Raw genomic sequence first — 27,697 nt, 5'->3', positions numbered from 1 at the left:
ATGATCGCATATCCTCGTACCTCGACTGTATAACACCTGAACACCCTATAATAGTGAGGGGACACGGCCACCGGTTCCCTACACTTGATACGGAGGGAGTCAGGGTCACCTAGGATCCAGCAAACAGAAAAACACAAATGAATGAACAAAACTTATCTGTAGAAGACTCAGAAGTAGGATCAGCATGCACACACTCCAGGAAGGAATATAAACCGCAAAGTGAAGCAGTCTGGGAAGGGATTTAAAGGGATGCAATCAGTGCAACTACATGACAGCTGAGAGAGGCTAACGAGATGAGAAAATGAAAGCAAAACAAAAGGAAGCTCAAGGAGGAGGTTCTGAAAGGCATCTGTCAGAGCTTCTCAGATGTCTGGTGGTGACACGTATACAATGAACTCCGGCAGGCTTGTCCTCTGCCGCAACAGCCTTCCGGATGGTTATAACACTATTGTGAAACTAAATTATACTGGCTTGGAGTGCAGTTTCCTGCTACCAAGCAATGAATCCCAAAGTCACAAAATAAAAAATACCTCCACTCGGGAGGGGGACCATATAAAACCTAACTTTTACTAAGAGACTGTTTAAAAAATTACAAAAAAAACAAAGGCACCACACAAAACAAAAAGTGTATGTACAGAAATACTGTAATGTAAACAAATATAGTAGACCGTGTACTAGTCAAAAATTATAAAAAAGAATGGTCTTACCAACTCGTTGCCATAGAGTGTTTCTCTATAGTTCGGCAAGTAGATGAGTTCACTGTAGAAGGTTTACCTGCAATTCGGTAATTGTCTATTGTGAAACTAACCTTAAGGCCACAAATCAGTTTTTAAGTTGGAAATTCTAAAAGAAAAAAACAACCTATAAAATCCTGAAATTATGCATTTTGAAAACAAAGTGCACCCTCAAAACCTATATATTTCCTGAAAGCACACAACCTTATTATGGCAGTCGCAGCACTATAAAGTGCCTTATGCGCTGTGGCATTAGAAGAATTTTGACATCTCTAACTTTTAGTCTAACCAGACTGTCTATTAAGCCTCATGCACACGGCCGTTGTTTTTGTCCGCATCCGAGCCGCAGTTTTTGTGGCTCGGATGTGGACCCATTCACTTCCGCATCCATTGCTCCATTCCGTGGCCCTGCAAAAAAAATATAACATGTCCTATTCTTATCCGTTTTGCGGACAAGAATAGGCATTTCTACAATGGCCTGCAAAAAACGGCACGGTTGTGTGCATATAACCTTACTCTGTAATTCTATGGAAACAGTTTGTTTTAAAGAGCACACCAAATGCTTCAAATAACTTCTTTATTAACTTCAATTTTTCTTCATATATAACACTGCAACCTCCGCAGCAGATAGTCTATGTACAAAATATGTGTTGAAAAGATATCACAAAATGGCAGTATGCATAAGAATTTGGTTTAACTGTTCAAGCTTGTCATTCAACATAAAATGGTCACTTTAAGTTATTTAAGCACTTTATGATCTCTCTGAGAAGTATATCTGAGATTTAACAATTCTACTGGCTAAACTGGGTTTGCAGTTTACAGTAACTATTTGCAGATTGGTTGAGAATGATCTGGTATGGTTGTATGCAATTTGGATTGCAATATGGAATTTGAATTGTGAACTTTGTAGTTTGCAATTGTAGCTTGCAATTTGTAGCTTGCAAATTAAATTTGTGGTTTGCAATTGTATGCTTGCAATTTGTATTAGCAATTTGTATCTGCATGCTTGCAATTTGGTGAAACTTTTTTGGCCTCTCTGCTTCCATAAAAACACAGCTCTCAGTGGAGTGAATGTCTCTTCAGCTCCTGTCTCTGGTGAATAATGATTCTAGCAGCTCCTGCTAGGGGAATTCCCAGACAGGCTGTATGTGAGGCTGGCTGTGATTGGTGAAAACTCTTGCTGTGTTAGAAGCTGGCTGCGATTGGTCTAGACTTCTGCCCAGCAACAACAAATTAACACTATGCTTTCTGTTGTCTCTCACTGAGCTTACCTTACATTACAAAATGAATCTTAAAGGCATATTATCTTTTTCTGCCTCAAAATATAACAGTTATATGACATCCAAAACATGATGCCACAGTTAATAACTCTGCTTTTGTCTTTAACACATAAACATAGGAACTGTATTAAGGTTCAGTGATGGCCAGTTCGCAGTGTTCGCCGAAGAACACATGCGATCTGCCATCTTCACTCCCAAGTCCGGCGATGCAGAGGTAAGTCCTTACCTGTGCCTGCGCCGCAAGCCGCTCTGAAACACAAGCGGTCACCGGGAGCAGGCAGTTCTGAGAACAGCCCGATGAAGGCTGTTCTCTGAACTGCCTGCTCCCGGTGACCGCATGTGTTTCAGAGCGGCTCGCGGTGCAAGCACAGGTAAGGACTTACCTCTGCATCGCCGGACTTGGGAGTGAAGATGGCAGATCGCATGTGTTCGTCGGCGAACACTGCGAACTGGCCATCACTGTTAAGGTTATTAGCAGGTCTTGCTCTATACACATATAAGCTATACTAGCAACCTAGGACAGGTCCTAGCTGGCCAGCTACACTTATGATTGCACTTGTCTTGATGGGCTGTTGACGGTTATATCATACGTACCTTCATTTAACTTTGTGAAAAAACTGAATGATTTAAAAAGAGCAAAACAAAACAAACATCGCGCCTAACTCTTACATCCAAAGAGTTTACACATAAAAAGAATGCAAAAAATTATTTAAATGTTTGCATAGCTCATGTATACATCAACAAGAGTTTGTGCTCTCACAGAAACTCAAGTTAATGCAATATTTTAGGCATCATCAATGTATTAAAAATATGTACTGTCCACTGTAAACAGCCGCTATGTTATTAAAAACGACATTTTCGCTCTATACCATGTATAAAAAATAATACATACACACACAACCACCTTCATGCAGCTTTGCAAACATTGATTACAAGTAGGGATGACTGAAGTGAGCTTCAGACCCTAGATCTGAAGTCGTTTCACTCAAAACTTTATTTTAATGCTATACGGAGATTCGTATCTGTACAGCATTACAATGTATGGGCTCTGGCAAGGCGAAATTAATTATTACTGAAGTCTCGCGGGACTACGGTGAATAACTTTAGGATTTGATTTTTCAACTTTAAAACCATTTTAAAACTTGGTTCCGAAGTCGGCTTCGGTACCGAGGTACCAGTCGGTACTGAAGCCGACTTCGGATACCTGTTTTATTGGTTTTCCAATTTAATATTTAAATGCTGAAGTCATTCAGCAAAGTACCACGAGACTTTGGTAATAATTCATTACACCTCGTCAGAGGCCATACATTTTAATGCTGTAAGGAGACGGATCTCTGTGCAGCATTAAAACAAAGTTTTGAGCGAAGCACCTTTGGATCAAGAAAACGAAGCTCACTTCGCTCATCCCTAATTACAAGCAAAAATTGCAAAAAAATGAAATTTGTAACTAAAATGCAGACTCTAGCATAGTCCATATGCAAATAAAATATAATCTGCCAATAACTGTAGGATATGAGCTCATATATACAACCCGTCTGCCTTCACTGCTGTATGTGTTAAAGAAATTAACTTTTGCATGCAAATACTGAGGTTAATATGAGTATATCATTTTCCATCCACACACACGTACAAACTGTAACCCTAATTAAAGCGGTTGTCCAGCCTTGGAGCTATCCAGGCGGCTGGTGTGATGTAGCATTCAAGCCACTGTGATCGCTAAGTGTGGAGATTGGCTGCAGCGGTCACAGTGCTATATCTGAGGTCTGAGTGTTGCATCCATAATATCAGCACAAAAAGCCTCTACATTACATCTATCTAAAAATAAAAACAAGGTGCATTGCTTCAACTGGATAGTGCTGTCAATGGAATCACACTGCAGGTAAGTTCTCAAGATTTATTGGGAGGATGCGTTTCTGGAGCGGAACGCTCCTTAATTAGGTCCGCTCAAGCATAGAACATTAGAAACAATGTGCGACAGACCTCATGCAGTGGGAAGTGACTGCACCAATAAATGAAGCCACATAAAAGAAAACATCTAAAACATGTCTTGAAATATCAGATTTAGTGCACAACTTATATAGAAAACATTTTCATTCAAATACTTAGGAAATATATTGCGGAAATCAGAATAAAAGTGAAAGTAAACAAGTTAAAAGGCTTTTCCAAGACTTTTATACTGATGACCTCTCCTCTGGACAGGTCATCAGTATGTGATCAGAGGGGGGCTGACACCCGGGACACCCGCAAATCAGCTGTTTGAGAAGGCGCCGGTGTACGGCCTTCTCGCAACTTACTAAGCACAGCGCCTTACATTGTATAGCGGCCATGTTTGGTATCGCGCTCAGCCCCATTCACTTCTATGGGGCTGAGCTGCGTCTAGGCCATGTGACTGTTAAAGTCGTCACTGGCCTAAGAAAAGTTGTGAGATGGCTGTGGCGCTACTGCCAGCACTGCTGCATTTTCAAACAGCTGATCAGTGGGGGTCCCAGCAGTAGAACCCTCACAATCTGATAGTTATCCCCTATCATGTGGATAGGGGATAGCTTTTATCTACTGGAATACCCCTTTAATGGAATGTCATTGCGGACATTGTGAAAACTCCTTGTTGGGTCGTAACGTGAGACGTGAGGAGATATATACAACTGTAATAATATATATAACCACAATTTCCCATATTTTTTATTTTTTTCCTCTGTAACATCCAATCAAGGATTTTCAATGTCATCTTCCTGTTCAACACCACACAATTATGTAAAATGACTTAAAGTCACTGCACTTTCACACAATTTCATTTAATAGGTGTAAACTAGCAAATTTCTAACTTAATTTAAATATCTGCCTGCATCCACCTGAAAAAAATCTGGAAAGTCATGGCCACTAGGGGTCTTACTTCCACCTAAGTTGCAGACCGCTGCCTGTTGTCAGGCAAGATGCGCCCCTGGGAACAGAGACTCAGAAGATGGCATAGAGAGGAAGTGGGAGTGTGGCAGAGCTAGCTGAGATTCTGAGCCTGATTCTGAAGAGCAGAGAAGCTCCTATATGTCTGTAAGTCTGATCTCTCCCTTCTTATCAGTTTCCTGAGCTCCCTAGAGCATATTGGGAGGTGAGGTCACTGTATACAGTGCTAGCAGAAGGGAGACTCCTGCTGCTTCTGAGAAAAATGCATCTGGCTGTGCAGCTGAAAAAGAGAATAAAATGGCTGAGAGAAACTTTCGGGAAACCGAAACATAACTGTTCCTTCACAGTTATGATTTTGCAAAGAAGCACAGCCGCTATGCAAACTTTTTGTGAAAACTCAGGTACGCCTTAACAGCTCTCCATTACAAAAACATCCTCATTTTTATAGAACATTGATCGATAGGCCATGAAGGTTCCTGTGTAGAGTCTGCCATGGGTCCTCTCCTTTCTCTGTGCGCCCCAGCACACAGTCTGTGTGATTTCCCTGCAGACTGCTGTGTGTTTTTTCCCTATCTATACTGTAATACAATACAGCTTGTGCAATCTTCACACCTCTGGGCCTGCACCGCATCAGTTTCAGCTTGAGAAATAGCAGATGATAAAAGAGATGAATGGTGCTGTATAACGTATACCCTGGTGCATATTATTTTATTATTATACAAAATTAAATTTCACTTTATGCAAGAAGAAATTGAGATGTGAATTTGTGGCGTACATAACCTAATGGTAAACCACGGGAATATTGTTGGACCAATGACTTGGCTCTGAATTGCTTCTGTTCCCAACATACGATAGATTCATTGCATTTTCTGGAAGCCACCACTAGAGGGAACTCAAGTGCAAAGAGTTTATATATTCCCCTAGTGGTGGCTGCAGGCGGACAGCTTTATGATATGCTGTGTGCAGGGAAGCAGGACATACACACTATCAATATATAGTGTTTATGCCACTTGTCTGGTGAAAATACCTTGAGAAATATGGTGTTCCAAACGAGCACCATATCTTTGAAGCTCCTGTTCCACTTTTTTCCAGCATAGAAGACGAGTGGGTGAGGAGCCTAATTTTTTTTTATATAATCGTAGCGGAGAGCGTCACAGCCAGGGAGAAGGAGGCGTACATTGAGAAAACCAAATGTCTCTTCCCTTTACCGATGGTCTAAATTAACATATCAGGCGTCAAAAATAGCGGGGGACACAGCTCCAGAACAAAGGGATAGTTTAGAAAAAAAAGTGCTTGCATCTGTAGGGGCCGCTCTATCTAGTAAGCATGCCAGTTTGTAACCCATATTCCCATGAAAGGTCCTATTTAATAAAAAAATTACACTTTGCATTCCAAGTTGACCAGAGAGTGACGCGCATGTACTGGGGTTGGAGGTCCATACTAAATTTTACTTTGAGACTCTAAGGCCTCATGCACACGACCGTTGTTTCATTGCGTGTCCGTTGTTCAGTTTTTCGTGATTTTCTGCGGACCCATTGACTTTTAATGGGTCCGTTGAAAACTCGGCTAATGCACCGTTTGTCTTCCGCGTCCGTGATCCATTGTTCCAGTCCGTCAAAAAAATATAACCTGTCCTATTTTTTTCACGGAAAACGGTTTGCGGACCCATTCAAGTCAATGGGACCGTGAAAAAATGCAGAGGCACGCAAGATTGTCATCCGCGTCCGTTGTTTTCCTATCATTTGCATGGCAAACTTGACTTTTTTTTTACTTTCCTTCATGTCTGGTGATCCTCCAAAAATAAAGGAAGACACACGGAAACAAAAACGGAAACAGATCACGGAACAACGGAACCCCATTTTGCGGAACGGAACACAACGGTCGTGTGCATGAGGCCTAAGAGATCTGTGTATGCCCCTACAACCCGGAAAGGGAAGAGGTTTCTACGAATGAGCAAAGGACTAGCAAGGGACGAGCGCAACACTATGCAAAGAGAGTGCTTATGCCAGTTTGTGTATAGCAATGCTGAGGGTGACATCGGACACTTGTCTCCATTGGCACCGACCATCGGGTACTTGTGGCTCATTTGCATATTAGACAGATTAGTGATGGGGGAACATCGGCCGGGACGGTTCGCGAACGCGATCAAATGTTCGCGAACCGCAAGTTCACGGTGGGCCCCATTTACTTTAAAAGGCAAGCGAACCTGGAATTAGAGATGTCGCGAACATAAAATTTTCCGTTCGCAAGCGGCCAACGCGAATTTCCGCAAATGTTCTCAAACGTGCGAACCGGGCGAACCGCAATAGACTTCAATAGGAAGGCGAATTTGAAAACCCACAGGGACTGTTTGTGGCCACAATAGTGATGGAAAAGTTGTTTCCAGGGGACTAACACCTGGACTGTGGCATGCCGGAGGGGGATCCATGGCAAAACACCCATGGAAAATTACGTAGTTGACGCAGAGTGTGGTAAGTTGAAATCGCAATGTGATTTATAGAACTTGAATTAATCGCATTGCGATTTGAACTTTCTCAAATCTGACAGTACATTCTAGCATGGAGTCGTTTCCATGGTGATGGGGACGCTCAATGAGCACGGAAGTCGGCAGAAGTTTTAAGTTGAAATCGCAATGCGATTTATAGAACTTGAATTAATCGCATTGCGATTTCAACTTAGAGCTTCTGCCGACGTCCGTGCTCATGGAGCGTCCCCATCAACATGGGAACGGCTCCATGCTAGAATGTACTGTCGGATTTGAGAAAGTTGTAATCACAATGCGATTAATGCAGGTTACATTAATCGCATTGCGAATTCAACTTAGAGCTGCTGGGTTCCTAATGGTTGTATTGCTAGAATATAACGAAGATTGAGAATATAGTGCTATATTCGTTATATTCGGCAATTCTAGCAATACAACCATTAGGAACTTAGCTCTAAGTTGAATTCGCAATGCGATTAATATAATCTGCATTATTCGCATTGATATGACAACTTAGATCTGAGTTCCTAATGGTTGTATTGCTAGAATTGACAACGAATATAGCACTATTGTCACGGATGGTGTAACAGAAAACAAGAAGTTACAAATAAGGATCCGACTGGCTTGATCCGTAACTAAGGAACAAAAGGGTGACCCCTATTTAAGCCCTGAAACTCTCCCTGTCTTTTCAGCCCATGCAAAGATCTCTATGATAGAAAATTGCATGCCCTCGTGCTTCGACTGTATGACACCTGAACACCCTATAATAGTGAGGGGACACCACCACATTTTTAGAAATGTGAGGTAGTCCACACTGTTGTGAACGTCCTTTCGGACAGGACACTGGACGAGGGGCTAGCCAACAGTTCCATGGCAAATTGTGCCAGCTCTGGCCACAGGTCAAGCCTGCACACCCAGTAGTCCAGGGGTTCCTTGCTTCTCAGAGCATCCACATCAGCCGTTAACCCGATGTAGTCCTACACCTGTTGGTCCAGGCGTTTCCTGAGGCTGGATCCAGAGGACGGCTGACAATGGGTTGGCTGCAAGAATGATCTCATATCTGAAGTGACCAACACATCTTCAAACCGCCCTCTTCTTCCATGCGCCGTTGGATTAGTACCCACAACTGTTTCTCTGTGAGTGGAAATTCCTCTGCCAGCGTCCATAAAAGCAGAATGCAGCATTTTTCGAAGCAAGTCCTGGAAGTGCTGCATTCTGACAGCCCTCTGTGATGGTGGTAACATTTCCGCCATTTTGTGTTTGTACCGGGGGTCTAAGTACGTTGCCACCCAGTACTGGTCCTTGCCCTTTATGCTTTTTATACGGGGGTCCCTCTTTAAACACTGGAGCATGAAGGCCCCCATTTGCACTTAACTGGAAGCGGCCTGGCTCCTGCTCATTATCCAGGATAATGTCGTCCTCGTTCTCCTCCCCCATTCACGGACAACAACAGGGATCCCAGAAACATTTGAAGTATGCTCTTCTTGCTCCTCCTCCTCCGCCCTGGCACCATCCTCCTCTGACTCCTCTTCAGACTCCTGTTGTTGACTTCTCTCAGGTGGAGTAGCCCCCCTGGGAATTAATCCAGCATTGTGACTTCCTCATCTTCCTGCTCCTGCTCCTCGACGGCTTGATCAATGATACAACGCAATGCACGCTCCAAAAAGAAGGCGTAAGGTACGATGTCACTGATGGCGCCCTGGCTGTGACTGACGTTGCGCATGAGCAGTCACTGGCACGGTGAAAAAAAAAAAGCTCCCCAGAACCTGTCCTGCCGCAGAGTTTGTACAGGTAGTCATTAACTGCACGTTTCTGCTGGAGCAGCCTATCAAGCATATACAAGGTGGAGTTTCATTGCGTCAGGCAGTCACAAATCAGACGTCTGACGGACAAGTGGTGTCGCCGCTGAATGTCAGCAAGGCGAGCCATGGCCGTGTAAGATCTTCTAAAATGCCTAGAGATTTTCCTGGCCTGCCGCAAGACGTCCTGGACATCCGGGGTATTTGGCAACGAATCGCTGCACGACTAAGTTGTGTCATTTTGCCCTGTTTCAGCGCGCTCAGCGGATCGGCACCGTTGTCGCACACTACTTTAACAACTGTCAAATTGAGCGGATTTAGCCACTGATCTGCCTGTGACCGCAAAGCTGAAAGGAGTGCAGAACCGATGTGGCTCTTGGCTTCCAGGCACAACAGACGCAGCACAGCATGGCAACGTCTCACCTGGCACGTCGAATAGGTTCTGGGGATCTTGGGGGGGAAGGCGCAGCGGAAGAGACGGTAGCAGCGGAAAAGGAGGAGTCAGCCAAGAGAGGGAGGATGGAGTAGAAGGAGAAGAAGATGCAGGCCTGTATGCAAACTGTGGCAGTAACACCAAATCTACACGGGTGCCACGGGTTGCAATTCTTGACGGCCGTCAGAAGGATCACCCAGTGGGCAGTAAAAGTTATGTACCTTCCCTGCCTGTGTTTGCTAGACCACGTGTCTGTGGTCAGATGTATCTTGGCACCGGCACTGTGTGCCAGAGATACATTCACTTGCCGCTGAATGTGGCCATATAGCTCTGGGATGCCCTTCTGGGAGAAATATTTCCTTCCGGGGACCTTCCATTGCAGTGTTCCAATGGCCACAAATTTTCTAAAGGCCTCCGAGTCCACCAGTTTAAATGGCAGTAGTTAGCGGGCTAGCAGTTCTGGCAAGCCAGCTGTCAGCCGTTGGGCAAGAGGGTTATCCGGCGTCATCATCTTTTTTTTCGCTCAAACATTTGGGGCAAGGAAGCCTGCCTTTTGCCAGATGAACGCAACGGCAGCACGGTGGAAGGTGGAGTGGAGGATAACTGGGAGGAGAGAGGAGAAGAAGAGGCAGGACGGTGAGCGCCGGGAGTGTGGCTTTGTGGGTTCTGACGGTGTTGCTCCCACTGGGCTCAGTGATGGGAGGCCAGGTGCCTTATTAAGGCGGACTCGAGCGGAGGGGATATGGTGGTGGTGGTGTCTTTGGGGGTGGACACAACAGAGAGTGAAGAGGGTGCAGATAGAGAGCATGAGGAGGGTGCAGAAGCGATAGGCTGAGTTGAGCCACTCAACCAAGTCTGGTGCGTCCTTTGACGTAATCACCTTCTGCACCTTTCCACTTAGGCTCCAGCCTGGTGCACCTGCCCGACACCTACCACCCCTGCGGAATGGCCTGCCTCTTCCTCTGCTTGTCATTTTCAAAATGACCCTGTGACAAAAGTCCCTATAGAAGAGCAGTATTTGTGGAAGAAGGTGATATGGTTCTGATTCTGACCCAATAGTCAGGAAAGGGTTGATGTACTGCTCCGAATGGTATAAAATGATTGGCATACGTACGCCTCGAGAGAGATCACACACAGACTGTCACAGAGAAGTCAATGCTATGATGTCCTGTTTATTATTCAGATACATGATTTCTTATAGCAGAAAAAAGAGGAACTTTATGACTCGGCTAATTTGATCTCATTGTCACATTACTAAGTCCCATGATAACGTATCACATTATCACTCCATACTTTAGCAAAAGTCAGCAATTTCAATATCATAAAGTGATTAGTAAGGGATTATTAAGGGAGCTGGCTGCTACTTCAGGGGCCATTTTGTTAAGCAAACTGTTAGATATAATACAAGCAAGTATACATTTGATACTAGATATATGATTCCACAACAGTCCCCCCTTGTAGACTTGATTGTAGACTTTCCCTAAACCTAGCGAATCCCTTGGCATACCATTCGTATCCTCTTCACCCACAGTGGCGACAACTTATCCCTTGTGAATAAGTTCCCGATTGAGCGGACTTCTGGTAATACCCTGGGATTCATTTGTCCCTAATTCTCATCATCTCTTGGATCTTCAGGCCTGGGTAGAGGAGCTTCATCAGCGGGAGTTGGCGAAGGCGGGGGTGTCGGGAATGCAGGGATCACATCCACATCTATTTCGGTGCTAGCCATTTGTTCATAGAGAAGTAGTATGGTTTCCTCAGCAGGCTTCTTTCTGTTGGTGATGCGGTTAATGCAGGAAACAACAACTTTGATAAATATGTAGATTACCATCAATATTAGGGCTATCTGTAATATTCCCTGAATTATTCCCATCGTCCATCCACTAATTCCCTTGAACCAGTTACTGGGATTAAGGAATGAGAAAGTGTCAGACCACCATGTTGACTCATCTGCACTGTGAGCCTCTAGCCATTCATCACGTATCTCACTCATCTTTTCCAAACCAGCTTTTACTTGTAGATTACCTTGTGGATCGATATAATGGCAGCATGCAGTACCTACTACCTGACACATACCTCCATCCTTTGCAGTCAAATAGTCTAATACTAAAGTGTGTTGATTAGTGACTATGATGAGCTGATTCTGGACAACATTAGATGTATTCATCAGTTTCATAATTTCCCAAATCTGATCATCCAAGTAGTCGGTAGCCATTACTAGTTTGTCATATGTTTGTGTAAGCATAGGATAGATTAATAGAGTACTAAAGAACTTGTTGGCACCACTCATTTCTACAAGATGGGGTTTTCCATTTGGTCTAGGAATGTTATCTGCGGCTCTTTTATATAAGGTGTGTTTGGGGATAGCATTGACATTTAATTTTCCATGAGGCAGTGTAAAAGTGTGAGCCTAGCAATTGTACATAAACCTTTGAAATCCGAAGGGAGCCATTTATATGCCCTGTGTCCACATACTAGGTATATATTTTTTGGGACCGAAACCACTGTACTATTGAACAAACGAGTGATTAAGTGGCTAATATGATACCTTCTGCTAGTTTTTGACCCTTTTCTTGACCCTCTGTGGTTTTACTAGTTATCCCTATTGTTAAGTCCCTTACACTGCGCCGGGCGCAGGCTAGATCACCACTTGCTTCAGCATATATACCAATGCACTGTACTGGACTGTCTGGGTTGGAATCATTACAGCCTGATCTGTTATGGGAACTGAAAACCATACCATGGGTTTGTACCTGTAGGCAGTAACAGTGGGTCCAATTTGGGAAGCAGGATACATTGCTCCACATATAGTCATTCCAGGGCATATTGCTATTCTGAGCTGAGGGTCCTGTTCTGTTTATCATTAGCCATGGGGACCCATCCCATGCTACTACTATTAGGGAAGCTTTCCTGTTGCCATTTTTGGTATTAGCCTCTTTTATGCTAGGAAGGAAAACAGCTGATCCTGCCAAATCTTTTATCTCTTGGAAGGTTAGGGGCACAGCTAAATAAGGCATAGCTCTAGCATTTACTGGGCCATGTGTACATATCCAACAATCTTTTAGTGAAGAGGTGGTGGTGTCAGAATCACCTTCCTTCAGGCTTTTTATACAACACTTGATGATGTTTGACAAACTTATTGTCCCACCCGTCATCATCCATTTCTGCCGGGGGAGGAATGTATGCACTGGTGAGTGTCACCAGTGCTAGCAGATAAAAGAAAATCATTTTGTTATTTCTGAATCTGGCGGGTTCCTTATCCTTTTGCAGTGAGAGGCGTGGATCCAGGTGGATCTCCCTTCGAGCTTTACAGAAGTTGGAGTGGTCAGTAGTACTTGGTAAGGCCCCTCGAAGCGTGGTTCTAGGGTACTTCTGACGTGTTTCTTGACCACTACCCACTCTCCTGGTTTCAGAGTGTGGCTGCCTTCTAGGGAGTCAGGATCTGGAATGGAAGAAAAGACTTGCACATGGATGTTAGACAACTGTTTGCTCAAAGCTATCACATACTTTGCAACAGATTCATAATGCATTTGCAACTGTTGAGGGAAGTACAGCCCCATCCGGGGTCCCGACCCAAACAATATCTCATGTGGAGTCAGCTTATGGGGAGGTTTGGGAGTGTGTCTGACTGCAAAGAGTGCTATTGGTAAACACTGAACCCAATTGAGCCCTGTCTCCCTAGTCATTTTCAGCATTTTTGACTTTAATACCCCATTCAGTCTCTCGACTTTGCCGCTACTTTGGGGTCTGTAAGGGGTGTGGAATGCCAGGTGTGACCCTACCATCTTCCAGACCTCTTGGGTTAGGTTAGCAGTGAATGCTGGGCCCTGATCACTCTCAATGACCTCAGGTACCCCGTACCTACAGATTCTACAGTACCTACAGTCTGATTCCTGACGGGGTAGGCTTCTGGCCACCCAGAGAACATGTCTACCACTACTAACACGTATTGAAACCCTTGGCACATTGGCATCTGGATATGATCAATCTGGATCCTCTGGAAGGGGTATAAGGCTTTTGGGAGACATTTTTTGGGCGTGGGCTCAGTCCTACCTGGATTGCATTGGGCACAGATTAAACATGACTGGACATATTTCACTAGTACAGGAGTGATTCCTGGGGCTACCCATATTTTATCGATGAGTTCTTTCATTATTGTCTTAGATTGATGAGTGGGCCCATGGGCCACAGAGGCTATTACAGGATAGAGTGCTCTAGGCAAGCACACTTTCTTCCCTTGTGTCCAAAGTCCGGATTCTTCTTCCAGGGCTGACTCCTTTAGCCAGGTTTCCTTTTCTGAGCGGGTGGCTTGCTTCTGCATCTGTTTCAGTAGATCCCATGATACTTCTTGTTGCTTGACATCCGGTTGTGCTAACATGATTTTATCTGGCTGTGCTCTTTCCTCTTCCATTGCTGCCTGTTTGGCTGCTTGGTCAGCCAATGCATTTCCTTTGGCTTCTGGTGTGTCAGCACGGGTATGTGCCTTTACTTTGATTACTGCTACTTTGGTGGGCAGGAGTACTGCAGTCATCAAAGCCTCCACTGCTAAAGCATGTTTAATTGGGGTTCCTGCTGCTGTAATGTAATCTCTGGCCTTCCATATTATTCCTATAATCATGAACTACTCCAAAAGCATATCTGGAGTCTGTGTAGATGTTAGCAGTGGAGTCTTTTGCTATGAGGCAGGCCTCAGTAAGGGCTATGAGTTCAGCCTCTTGTGCTGACTGGTCTGGGCGCAATTGCCTTGCACACAGTACTTCATACTCACTAGTAACTGCCATGCCTGTATGGAATTTCCCTTTGTCATCGGCATACCTTGAACCGTCTACAAAGAGTGTCCAGTGTGGGTTTTGCAAAGGAGTATCCTGTATTGATGGTGGAGTTCCTACTTCAGCTTCCATCATTGTAATGCAATCATGTTCTTGTTCTTTGTAAAGAGAGTCGGTTGAGGCCCATAGTTCTTCTTCCTGAAGATCTTCTTCAGCACGTAGATCAATAAAATCTTCAGAATCTCCATCTGCAGTATACTTATACTCCCCCCTTGGGAGAGGAAGGAGTGCAGCAGGATTGAGGATGTGGCATCTCTGGATGGTGACATTATCTGGCAGAAGCAGACTACACTGGAGCCTGAGGTGGCGTTGTGCAGTGAGGTGTTTAGGTTGTGTTTGTTGCAGGATAGCTGAGATGTCATGGGGAGCCATGATGGTGAGTGGGTGTCCCAGGACGATGTCAGCGGTAGCGTTCAGGAGAGAACTAGCAGCATGAACGGCCCTGACACAGGAAGGGGTGGCTCTGGCTACAGGGTCTAGACGTTTTGAGAAGTAGCCTAGAGGTTTACTACGACCCCCATGGCTCTGGGTGAGAACTCCAGTGGCATGACCCTGACGTTCCATGACATAAAGGCGAAAGGGAAGCTGATAGTTAGGGATGCCAAGAGCTGGGGCACTGACAATGATTTGTTTGAGAGATTGGAATGCTTTTATGGCTTCTGCAGTCATTTGGAAAGGGACAGTAGCAATACGGGGTATGCAATCAAACAGTGGCTGCATCAGAACGGATGCATCAGGGATCCATGGTCTACAGTATGAAATTAGTCCCAGAAAGGTTTGCAGTTGGTGAGGGGTATCTGGCAGTGGGATGTCTGAGATTGCTTTCTTTCTGGCATCCGTAAGATGCTTACTGCCTTGTGAGATGCAGTGACCTAGGAAAACAACTTTTGGAAGACACAACTGTAATTTAGAACGTGAGACTCTGCACCCAGCATCCGCCAGGTAGGCAAGAAGTGAGGCAGATGAGTTCAGGCAGACGGGGTGTGAGTCAGCACAGAGGAGTAAATCATCCACATATTGTAAGAGTTCCACCTCTGGGTGATCTGCTTGCCATGGTTGTAAGATGGATGCCATTGCTTTGCTAAAGCAGGAAGGACTATTATGAGCTCCTTGAGGCAACACCGTCCAGGTGTATTGTTTTCCATCATGTGTAAAAGCAAAGAGAAATTGGGAGTCTTCATGTAATGGGACAGAAAAAAAGGCATTTGCTAGATCAATGACAGTAAAGATAGCAGCCACAGGAGGAATGCTAGCAAGCAAAGTGTGGGGATTTGGTACAATGGGGGTTTCAAAGACCGTAGCCTCATTAATTGCTCTGAGGTCTTGTACCATGCGATATACAGGAGGCTGTCCCTTCACACTCTTCTTTTTAATTGGGTATAAGGGAGTGTTACATGGTGAGGTGGTAATTTTAATAGCTCCATTTGCAAGAAGAGCCTGTATCTGGAGGGTGATAGCATCTCTCTGGGAAATGGAGAGAGGGTATTGTGCTTTATATGGCAGTAAGTTAGGATTCTTCAAGGTTACAGTGACTGGCGGGACTTTGAGACGCCCAATGTCTTGGGGACCCTTGGTCCAAAGGGTATCAGGGATGAGGTGCAAAATGCTTTGCAGCGAATCCCCTTGTTCATGTGATTCAAGTGACTGGGATTTTAATGCCATTAGGAGGCAGGTTTCTTCAGGACTCAATGCCGTACCTAAAACAACTGTACCATTTTCCTTGAACTGGATGTTGGCCCGTATTTTCTGAAGAAAATCTGAGCCTAATAGGTTATAAGGACATGTCTGGCTTACAACAAATTGTGACATTACTCCAGTGGGCAGATGTAACTGTGGAGATTGGCTTTGGGACTTAGCGGAGGGAGTAATCAAGAGAGGCTTAGTAACAGGGTTGTGTTGGGTGACCCCTTCTAAACCAGAGCAGGGTAAATGCATATCTGTGAGCCAGGAAGGGAGTATGGCGTTCTCACATAACACACTGCGGGCTGCACCAGTGTCTACAAGGAATGAGAGTTCCTTCCCTGCCACATCGAGGGTGATTCGAGGGGCGGGGCCTGCAGGAGGGGCAGAGACTGCCATACACGGGGTGTCCCCTCCCAGCAACACTGGTTTGCCAACGTCCTAGTGGGATGGAGCTGGCCATGGAGGAGGAGTTCCTCTTTGGCTCTGATCTGCTGGCCACAGATGTTTGAAGCGACAGTTTCTCTTAATGTGCCCTGGTTTGCCGCACCCATAACAGACACGGGGCGGGGGTCTTTCCTCTCTTTCTTCTCCCGTCATGACTGCCATGACTGATATGCGGGATTTCTTTGTGCTACTCTCCAGCCCTTTTGCAACTTGTTCTAAGACTTCTAATGTTAATGATTTCCATTCTGGGCGACAGGTTACAAGAGCTTTGTTCAGATCTGGCCTAAGGCCATCTACAAATGACCGTGCTAATATACGCCCACTTATATAATTGCTGAATGAAATCACGGCCAGATTCTGAATCACGAGTGTCATAATTTGCTCCAGGGAGTTCTGGTTGGCGTATGTGATCCATTATAAGTGAAGAAAATTCACCAGTTTTATTTTGTACAATACTTTGCAAGTCTGACCAAGTACACCCGTAGGTTTGATATACTTGTGCCAATTTTCTGTAAAAGGGCATAGGGTGAGTATCTGGGTCAGGCATGAGGTTCACTATGGTGAACAACTGCTGGGGGGTAAAGGACACATACTTAGGTGGCCCGACTGGGCGAGTGTTCAAGTATATTTCCCTTAAGGCTTCAAGATTTCCTTGTCCTATGTTATGGATCTCTCTTTGCAGCTCTGTAATTTGGTTTTGAAAAGACTCATTCACTGCTCTTGCTGCACCCTGCTGGCTACTTAGGGTAATATCAGAAAATCGTCCAAGGTGCGGTGGGGGGCTGCGATATCCCGGGGTTTGTGCTGCAGCACCAGGTGCATAGTCCACTGTCTGCTGTGAGTCTTCCCCTGCATCTTCCTTTTGTTTCTCCCCATCCTCATCTTCCTGATCTATAGCACCACTACCTCCTACCATTATATGAGCTGGAGCTATGGGCTGACTGGGTAGCATGTAGGTGCCGTCAGGATTTACAAGTGGGTATATAGTAGTGACTTGTGGCATGACAGAAAGAGCAGGGTTTGGGGAGATTACAAGTCCAGCCTTGGGCGTTGGTTGAGGACAAGATGGCGTCATTGCTGGGACTGGTGAGACGTGCTGGGGGGCTAAAAGAGCATGATTATGTGGGCGTGGAGCACCACAGGCTAAGCACGTATCACGGGGGGCAGGGTTCTGCTGACCACAATGTGTACAAGTCCAACTTCCCCTTTTTCTTTCAGCTGCGCCACTATTATAGGGCGGTGGCTGTTCCTGTACTAAGACTGGGCCAGGCCGATAGTAATGGAGTCCTGATTTTTCATCAAACATTGCTTCTCCTTTTGTCTGTTCAAATTCTTTGCTACAGTCCAGCCATACCCTAACTGTATCTATCAACTTATCATCATTCAATTTGCCTCTCTTCTCAGTCAACAATGTCTGCCATATAGCAGAACACAATACACCTCCTTTTGCAATATCATAACTCTTTTCTAACTTGCTTAGTCCTTTGACATAACCTTTTCCTCTTCGGTCCGCCACGTACTGTTCAGGTGAACAATAGCCCTTCGGGACACTATTTCGGTTACCCATTTTTTTCAAAACACCACGTTCTGGAGCCTTCAACACGTTCTGGAGCCTTCACTTACTGTCTCTGATAGTCGGATTAGCACAGACACTGACAAACAAACACCTTGAGCTTGAGATTAACACACCACTGGGTTATCAGCAAGCTGTCTCCTTCCCTTCTACTATTTCTTGGGGTCACACACCAGGGTTACCCCTCAATGTAGGCACTTTAGGAGACTTCTATTGTTCTGTCAGTCTATGCCTCTCCTTTCTCCCAGAGACCAGAGAAACCAACCATACACAAAAAAATAATAAAACACAATACATCAAGCTTATCAATACAATGGGGTTCTTACTTTCATGCCCCTGAGGATGCCTCACTGTCGGTGCACCCCTCCCTAGAACATATAGGGATAGACTAAGCCAAGGGACACAGAATAGGTAAGATGAATATATTTTCTCACCTCTTATTACGGGCCGCGGTCCCGGTGTCCGTTGGCTTGTCTCTCTGGGTCCAGTCTCTGGGGGTACGCCAGCAGGAGGTCCAATCCTCAGGCCCCACGTTGGGCGCCAACTGATATGGTTCTGATTCTGACCCAATAGTCAGGAAAGGGTTGATGTACTGCTCCGAATGGTATAAAATGATTGGCATACGTACGCCTCGAGAGAGATCACACACAGACTGTCACAGAGAAGTCAATGCTATGATGTCCTGTTTATTATTCAGATACATGATTTCTTATAGCAGAAAAAAGAGGAACTTTATGACTCGGCTAATTTGATCTCATTGTCACATTACTAAGTCCCATGATAACGTATCACATTATCACTCCATACTTTAGCAAAAGTCAGCAATTTCAATATCATAAAGTGATTAGTAAGGGATTATTAAGGGAGCTGGCTGCTACTTCAGGGGCCATTTTGTTAAGCAAACTGTTAGATATAATACAAGCAAGTATACATTTGATACTAGATATATGATTCCACAACAAAGGTATATTACACCCCTGCCTCAATCAGTTTTTTGGGGGGGCAACTAGTAAATCACACCAGTAGAAATTATTGGTTCCAATAGTGTTTTTTACTCTGTGTAGATGCGGTAACGCAGCAAAACCGCAGACAAATGCTGCACTACCTAAATTCAGAACGTATATTATTGGTATATAAAATCCCTGCTTTAATTAGTTTTTTTGGGGGGGCATCTGGTAAATCACACCAGTAGAAATAATTTCTTCAAATAGTGTTTTACACTCTGTGTAGATGTGGTAAAACGCAGCAAAACCGCAGAGAAATGCTGCACTACCTAAATGCACTATATAGAACGTATATTATTGGTATATAAAATCCCTGCTTCAATCAGGTTTTTGGGGGGGGCAACTGGTAAATTACACCAGTAGAAATTATTTGTTCCAATAGCGTTTGGCACTCTGTGTGACTGCAGTATCACAGCAGAACCGCACACAACTGCTGCACAATACAATTGCCCTATAACATACTTTCTATGTTAGAAAGTATATTATAAGTATATTACACCCCTCAGTATGTCACACCTATCTATAGCACACCTATACCAGTCCTTAAAAGGACTTTTGTGGCCCTATTAGCTAGCGATTTGTGTCCCTAACAGTCGGTCCCTGCTCCACACAGCAACCACTCCCTACACTGGCAAAAGACTGAATGTAAAATGGCGCCCAGATCAGATTTATTTATAAGGTAGGGGGTATGTCCATGTGCTGAAACGTCTCAATTGGCTGTCCACTACCACCTGATGGATGTGTCATGGGTCAAAGTTCTTCACAATGTAAAAGAATATGGGGGGAGCGAATATCTCCATATGTTCGCATGTTCGGCGAATCGCGAACACGCAAAGTTCACCACGAACCGACCGCCGGACGAACCACAAGGCCATCTCTACAGAAGATGGTTTTCTCTCTACTGAGACCTCAGTCCACATCCATAACGTTATATTTATACATGCATTTCACACCACTACCCAGAGCTGTAATACAGAGAGTTAGACGGGTTGTCTCATATTAGACATTGGTGACAGATCGCTAGAATATGCCACCAAGGTCAGATAGGTGCAGGTTCAACCTCTGGGGAACCCACACCTATCTCCAGAACTGGACCCTCTAACTAAGAGGAGAGCAGCCGCGCAGGAGTCCTCAATTTATTTCTATGGGACTGCCGAAAATAGACAAACACTGGCTGTTACCAAATGCAGAATGGCCTATAATTGCTTATTCATTTTCTTCATAGAAATAAACTTTAATACAAAGTTGTATAAATGTGCAGATATTAATAGTCAACTTTTCACCCTACCTAGATACAACTGGTCTGGCTATGCATGTCTAGCACACCTCAGTAAATTCCTGTGATATTCCTGTATCTGCCCCAGGAGGAACGTCAGGCAGGAAATACTGGCGTGGAGAGTTGATATGTCCTATGACAACCACATTACTGTATATCAAATATTCCAATCATAATATATATAGATGTATATAATCAGGGGAAAATGGTAATAGTAATGAGGGGTTGTTATGATAATATATATATTGTGACACAGTGAAGGTTATTGTCTGGGAAAACAGGTATTTTCCTCCCAGTGTATGCTGCTGGACTGATTGGCGGCCAGGTGGGGTCAAACACCGGACTGTATCTCAGGTGCTGGTCTGGGGATTTGGCAACACCTAGCTGCCTTTAAGACCTCTTTCACAGACCGCAAAACCTATTTCAGTGTTTTGTGGTCCGTTTTTCACGGATCCGTTGTTCCGTTTTTTGTTTCCGTTATGTTTCCGTTTTTCCGTATGGCATATACAGTATACAGTAATTACATAGAACAAATTGGGCAGGGCATAACATTTTCAATAGATGGTTCCCCAAAAAACAGAACGGATACTGAAGACATACGGATGCATTTCCGTACGCATTCCGGTTTTTATGCGGACCCATTGACTTTAATGGAGCCACAGAACGTGATTTGCGGCCAAATATAGGACATGTTCTATCTTTGCACGGAACGGAGATACGGAAACACGGAAACGGAATGCATATGGAGTACATTCAGGGTTTTTTTGCGGATCCATTGAAATGAATGGTTCTGTATACGGACCGTATATGGAACGCAAAAAAACGGCCCGCAAAACTAAAAAAAAAAAACGGTAGTGTGAAAGAGGCCTAAAAGACAGCTGGGATCAGCAGAAGGGATCTCTGTGTTGGGATCTGAGGCTTGTGCTGAGACCCGGGTGTAGGTGAAACAGGCCTCCTGAAGCCTGCTTATGGACTTGACGAGGCAGAACTGCCAGCAGGGTGTGAACTAACACCCATGAGCTAAGGTGACTTTCTTGCTTTATGAGCTTTTCATGTGTGTGAACAAACACCAAGACTATCTGTAAATAATAAATCAAGGCAACTGGACTTACTGTAGATTTCTTGAAAACGTTTCACTCGTTCTTCCAATGACCTTTCTTCTTTTTTTTTTTTTTTTTTTTTTTTTTTTTTTATTTTATTTCTGATATGCAAATATACACCGTCATCAATTACAAAGGTGCACCAAAACAATTTTTTCCCCCATCCAATTTACTTTTGCTTCACAATAAATACCGAAACCCGGAAAAAGAAAAACCTTTTTTCCCCACCCTCCCCTCCTCCCTCCCCTCCACCCTCTTGGTTGTCTTGGGAGTATCTTCAAGGCGTTTCCTTTCCATGACCTCTCTCTACAGGCACTTATATTCTCCCCTTCTTACTCCTTATTACCTACCAGTTTCCCCTGGCTCACTTTCTCATATCTATACACCTTTTCACATAGATTTTTCCACTCTACAACACTCCAACGACCTTTCTTAATTCTGAGTGACTGTACAAGAATTCTCTGGGCATAAATATGTAACTGAATCAACATCTGGTAATTATACCCAGCATGGGGTCAGAGGTCATTATACCCAGCATGGGGTCAAAGGTGTTGATTCCATTATCCTATGTGGAGTCAGTAGGTGATAATGACCTCCCAGAAAAAGGTGTCAAGACAGCATTGTATGTGGCAGACAATAGATGTCTAACCCCCCCGCCTCTATTCAAGCTTGGCTTCTCTATTTTTACGTAGATGGCCTCCTTCACACCTCGTTTGTACCAATCGGCCTCCTTATCCAAAACACGTACTTGACTGTCTTCAAAGGTGTGACCTGTTTCTTTTAGATGTAAGTACACGGCTGAATCTTGACCAGAGGTTTTGGCTCTTCTATGCTGAGCTGATGTAGTTGTTGTTTTGTTTCGCGGATATACAGTTCTGAGCATTCCTCATTGCACTAGACTGCGTACACAATGTTATCCATCTTGTGTTTAGGCGTTGGGTCTTTTGGGTGATCCAGTTGTTGCCTCAGTGTGTTGCTGGGTTTAAAGCAGACAGGGATATGATGTTTATTAAAAATCCTTTTGAGTTTCTCAGACACCCCAGCTACATATGGGATAACCATATTCTTGCGTCTGTCATGCTTCTCGCCCTCATTGGTAGTCTTGGTGCTCTTTCTTCTCCTTCCTTCGGTTTTGACAAAGGCCCAATCTGGATACCCACAAGTTTTAAGTGCCCCTCTGAGGTGTTTGAATTCCTTGCCTTGGCCTCTGTGCTGGTGGGGTTTTTTTTTCTGCCGGTGGTGTAGAGTCTGGATGGCTCCCAGTTTGTAGTCTAGAGGATGGTGGGAATCAAATAGCAGGTACTGGTCTGTGTGTGTTGGTTTTCGGTAGACCTATATTCCCAGCTTCCTTCCCTCTTCCACTGTTATAAGACAGTCCAGAAACGCCAGTTTGTTGTCCTGCATATCTTCCCACCTGAAATTGATGTTATGATCCACTAAGTTGATGTGGTCGATGAAAGCCTGTAACTCTTGTTTATGAATTTTAACCCAAGTGTCATCCACATATCTGAACCAATGACTCGGTATAATTCCCATGAAAGTGGTCAGGGCTTTCCTTTCTACTTCCTCCATATACAGGTTCGCTACAATAGGTGAGACTGGCGATGCCATAGCACAGCCATGTTTTTGCTTGTAGAACTTGTCCTTATACTTGAAGTAGGTGGTACTCAGACAAAGGTCCAGTAAGGCACACACTTGGTCTGGGCTAATTTCTGTTCTGCAGCCTAAGGTGTTGTCTAGTAGCAACTGTTTCCTGACTGTTTCAATTGCCTCTGTAGTGGGTAAGTAATGGCGATTAGAAAAAAGAAAGGCGCTCATAGGGTGAGTATGTTCAATGGAAGATAAAATCTACTATAGGAGGTAGTTTGCTCACCTATTGGGGTTGCACCAGTTTGGGCGCAACCGCAATGAAAACTGAAAGACAGAGGATTTCAACGGTAATGCAGCTTAGATTCGCCTTGGGCAGGAGCCACCCTGCCACTCGGGGAACGGTAGAAGAAACGAGACGGTGAACTTTACGTCCAACGTATGGACCTTAGAGGGCACACTGACACAACCGGTCGTAGACAGTATTTGGGTTTCAGCTATTTTTTGCTTTATTCATAGACAACGCGTTTCGGGGTACTAGGGACCCCTTTATCAAGTCTAGAGGGTGGGTTAAAAAAAGGGGACACATATATGGAAAGACACAATACAGGTGTATCCATCAATATGAAGAAACGATAATATGATGATAAATATAGAATGATAAAAAAAAATATATATATGTATATAGATATAAATACATGTATGGATATAAATGGAAAATGATCAATACTGACGTATAAAAATAAATAAAAATCAAATCAAATTATGAGCTACATATATACGGAAAAGATTTTTTTACATATAAAATTCATAATGGATATTACATATACATGGAGGCTTGTGGTTTAAAAGACCAGAAAAAATACATATATATAAAATTAATCTAATCACCACTGTCGCATATATTTTTGGGGATAGTAGTTTTGGAGACCAGTGGTAAAAGATTGTCCACTGCTGAAGTGAAAAACTACTATATTATGCCAGGACTAGGAACATCACTGTCACGAGGGTGTCAAGAACCACGCCTGACTCCGTTATACCCGGGGTCAGGAAGTCGCAGCGGTTGGCTGCACGCTCTATGTAGTAAGATAGGGCTGTTTCCTTATGGTAGCTTTCTGGGTTTGCTTTGCAACCCTTTTTGGCTCACTCAGGGATCCGTAGCTCCTTCTCCTCAGCTGTTCCTTGTCCAGCACTCCCAACCTCCTTATATTCCCCTCTCACACTTCTCTGGTTGCCAGATATAGAGCTTCCTGCCTGGACTTCTATACTGACCCACTGGAGCTGTGTTGCTGCGTTCTCTGGTTGTTGGTCCAGAACATTTCCCTCCGGATCCCTGTTGGACCTTTGTGGTCTGCTGTGGTCTCCCACCTGGGTTTATGTGTTTGTCTGTATTGTCTGTCCTCTCCCTGGTGTTTTCCTCTTAGTGTCAGTGGTGCGGACTAGCGATCCCACCGGCCCGTTCACTATCTAGGGCTCATTTTAGGGAAAGCCAGGGTTTAGGCACGTGATCGCCGCACGGGTGAGGAACCCGTCTAGGGATGTCAGGGCAGTCAGGTGCCAGCCACAAGGTGAGTCAGGGGTCACCACCTTTCCCTCTCCCTTGGGCAGGGCTTTCCCTTTTCCCTTCCTGTGCGTGACGCCGGTCATTACAATCACCTAGGCGGATCTATGCTGGTTTTGTATCATGTTCTAAAAACTGATGGTACCCTCAAAGAAAAAGGAAGAAATATATATATTTTTTCTCATTAGGACCAGAGTATAGCTGAAGATTAACAAATGTCTGAGTATGGTTGTAAACAGAACAAGAGGCTAGGGGGGTATGAATAAATAAATAAATAAATAAATAAATGGACATGTGTGTGTATATAATTCAGGTGGGCATGTGGGCTAGCAATCAGGGGCTGAAGATGTACTCATATGTTCTATAAAACGCAGTGAGATTTGAAGATGTAGCTGCTAGGAGAATGAAAAATGGACTCTGATGCCGGGGTGTAAACATATCTGGGACGAATCAGCAGAGCGGTTGCCGCTGCTGAATGCGAAAAGCACGAGGGGGACGCTGACCTGCTGTGGCGCGCGCACTTCTGGAGGTTAAAGAGTGGCTGCGCTTGTGTGGGAGGGCCTAACTCCCTTCATTGGAGGAGCGTCCATGGAGGGGCGGAGTCACCAGCGGCGCACGGAGAGATGAATGGGGGAGAGCTGGACGGGGAAGAGAGGGGGATCGGGGTTCGGTTACGTTAATAAAAACTGAAGCTGGGATGGGCGCGTGTGTGATACAGTCAGAAGATCGCAAACCTGATATTAAACCGATAGTAGTGGCTGTTGGTTCAAAGAGTGGTGATGGGGAGATCGATTTATTGAGCAGGGCAAATTAATGACAGCGGGGAAAAGAAGGGAAGGAATTGAAAAGGTACACAACCTACAAGGGAGAGTGGATACTGATGGCATATGAATAAGCTCACTGAGTGTTGGATGGGGGGGTGGGGAAGGGAAAGGGACACAGTGTGAGGTATGGATAAGGACGAGGGGAATGGGCCAGAAGGGTATATGTGAAAAATGGTTGGGCTGGATGGAGGGGGGGGGGGGGATAAGTATAATGAGGGGCACTGGGATGTCCGGGATGATATAATGTGAATTGGGCCAAAAAGAAGCATTTGCTCTCCAAGGACTCGTACGGTTCCAAGGTTTGGAGTTTGAATATCCAATACATTTCTCTCTTCTGCAATGTCCTGAATTTATCGGATGCTGTTTCCAAAACGATCTCAATTGGTGTTATTATTAGTTTTGAAGCATCTTTGTTATGAGTAGTGAGAAAATGGCGGGACACACCGTGTTGGAGGTAGCCTCGTGAAATACTCCATCGATGTTTATTCAATCTTTCTCTCAGTGTCTGAATGGTGCGGCCTATATATTGTAGCCCACATTCACATTCTATCAGGTATATGACATAGGTTGATGAGCAATTCATGAGGCTTTTGATCGGGTGTTCTTCTCCCGTTACATTGCTCTTGAAGGACTGGACACGGTTTTAAATATTATCGCAGCATTTGCACAGTTTATGATTGCACTTGTAGCTGCCTTTAAATTTAGCAACAGCTTCCTGACTGTTTCAATTGCCTCTGTAGTGGGTCACAGAGTGTGATGCTGCTGACAATTGGCCTGAGAGGGGTCCCATCCTTATGTATCTTAGGAAGTCCATAAATACATGGAGGGGCTTCCCCAGGGTAGAGGCGATGATACATGGCCCGATCAATGATTTTGTCCTTTTCTAGTTGTTGTAGTAGTTCTATAACCTTCTTCTTGTAGCCACTGGTTGGGTCTCATCTTAGGGCCTCATATGTGTTGTTATCATCCAGGAGTGTGGTCACCTTGGCATCGTAGTCAGATGTATTAAGTACAACCGTGCATCTTCCTTTATCCACAGGCAGGATGATGTTTCTGTCTATCTTCAGGGATGTAACCGCCTTCCTTTCTTCTCTAGTCAAGTTTGAAGGAGGTGGTTTGGCACTGGCCAGAGCTGCAGACACTTTGAGGCAAAGTTGTTCAGCCTCACCCTGTGGTACTTTGTTGCTGTGGATTGAGGCTTTAGTGGCTGAAATAATATCAACTATTGGTATGGTTCTTGGTGTGATTGCGAAATTCAACCCTTTAGCAAGGACATCCATCTCAGGCTGGGTGAGAACCCGGTCTGAAAGATTCTGCACCCATTTCTCTTTGTTTTGCACTGTCCTTGTTTCCTCCTTTCGCCTCCATGTCAGTTCCTCACTGGTATGGCTGTCTGCAGTTCAGGATAACAAAATGCAGAACTTGTTCTTCTGCCTATCCTTGCTCATAGTGTGCTGAGCTAGTTGTGCATGTACTGTGAAATCTGCTACTTTCCTCCACATTTCAGTGGGTAGCTGCAAAGTCAGGTCCTTTTCCAGCTGACTGATAGTTTGTTTCAAGGCTTCAACTGTGAAATGGGTCTGTCGTACCCATTCATTTAGTAGTTGCTTCTGGGCTTTTTGTGACCATTCTGTGACCCTTCACCGTGGAGTCCAAACGGATGCTGCATGGTACCAGCCCCTGCTTTCGGCATCTGAGGTTGAAACGCAGGTGGTTTCTATAGTCTGACATTTTTCTTGCTGTCTTTTCATATTCTCGTACAAGTTTAAGGGTTTTCCCCCCAAAATGTGTTGCAATATGTCTGTGGAGGTTCTCATTTAACCAGGTCATGGTATATCTGTACAGTCACTCAGAATTGAGAAAGCTCGCTGGAAGAACGAGTGAAACATTTTCAAGAAATCTACAGTACGTCCAGTTGCCTTGATTTATTCTTTACAGATATACCATGACCTGGATAAATGAGAACCTTCACAGACAAACACCAAGACTGCAAAGTGAGTTGCGTTTTGTGCTATACCTTACAGTTGTGTTCAAAATAATAGAAGTGTGTTTAAAAAAGTGAATAAAGCTCAAAATCCTTCTAATATTTTATTTCCATATGCACAAATGTATTGGGAACACTACCCATTCTATTCCAAATCAAAACATGAAGAAAAATATATAAAATTTGTGCTGTTCCTCAAAAAAAAT

The 27,697-nt window shown here is 44.4% G+C and overlaps 1 pseudogene; it reads right to left on the bottom strand.

Moving 5' to 3' along the window:
• Positions 1–5,138: 5,138 nt before the first annotated feature.
• LOC122944202 lies at positions 5,139–27,337 on the bottom strand (annotated as a pseudogene).
• Between the last annotated feature and the right edge of the window lie 360 nt (positions 27,338–27,697).

Source organism: Bufo gargarizans, chromosome 7 (assembly GCF_014858855.1).
Source record: "Bufo gargarizans isolate SCDJY-AF-19 chromosome 7, ASM1485885v1, whole genome shotgun sequence".
Classification (NCBI taxonomy): Eukaryota; Metazoa; Chordata; class Amphibia; order Anura; family Bufonidae; genus Bufo; species Bufo gargarizans.
This window is presented reverse-complemented; position numbering and strand designations above follow the sequence as displayed.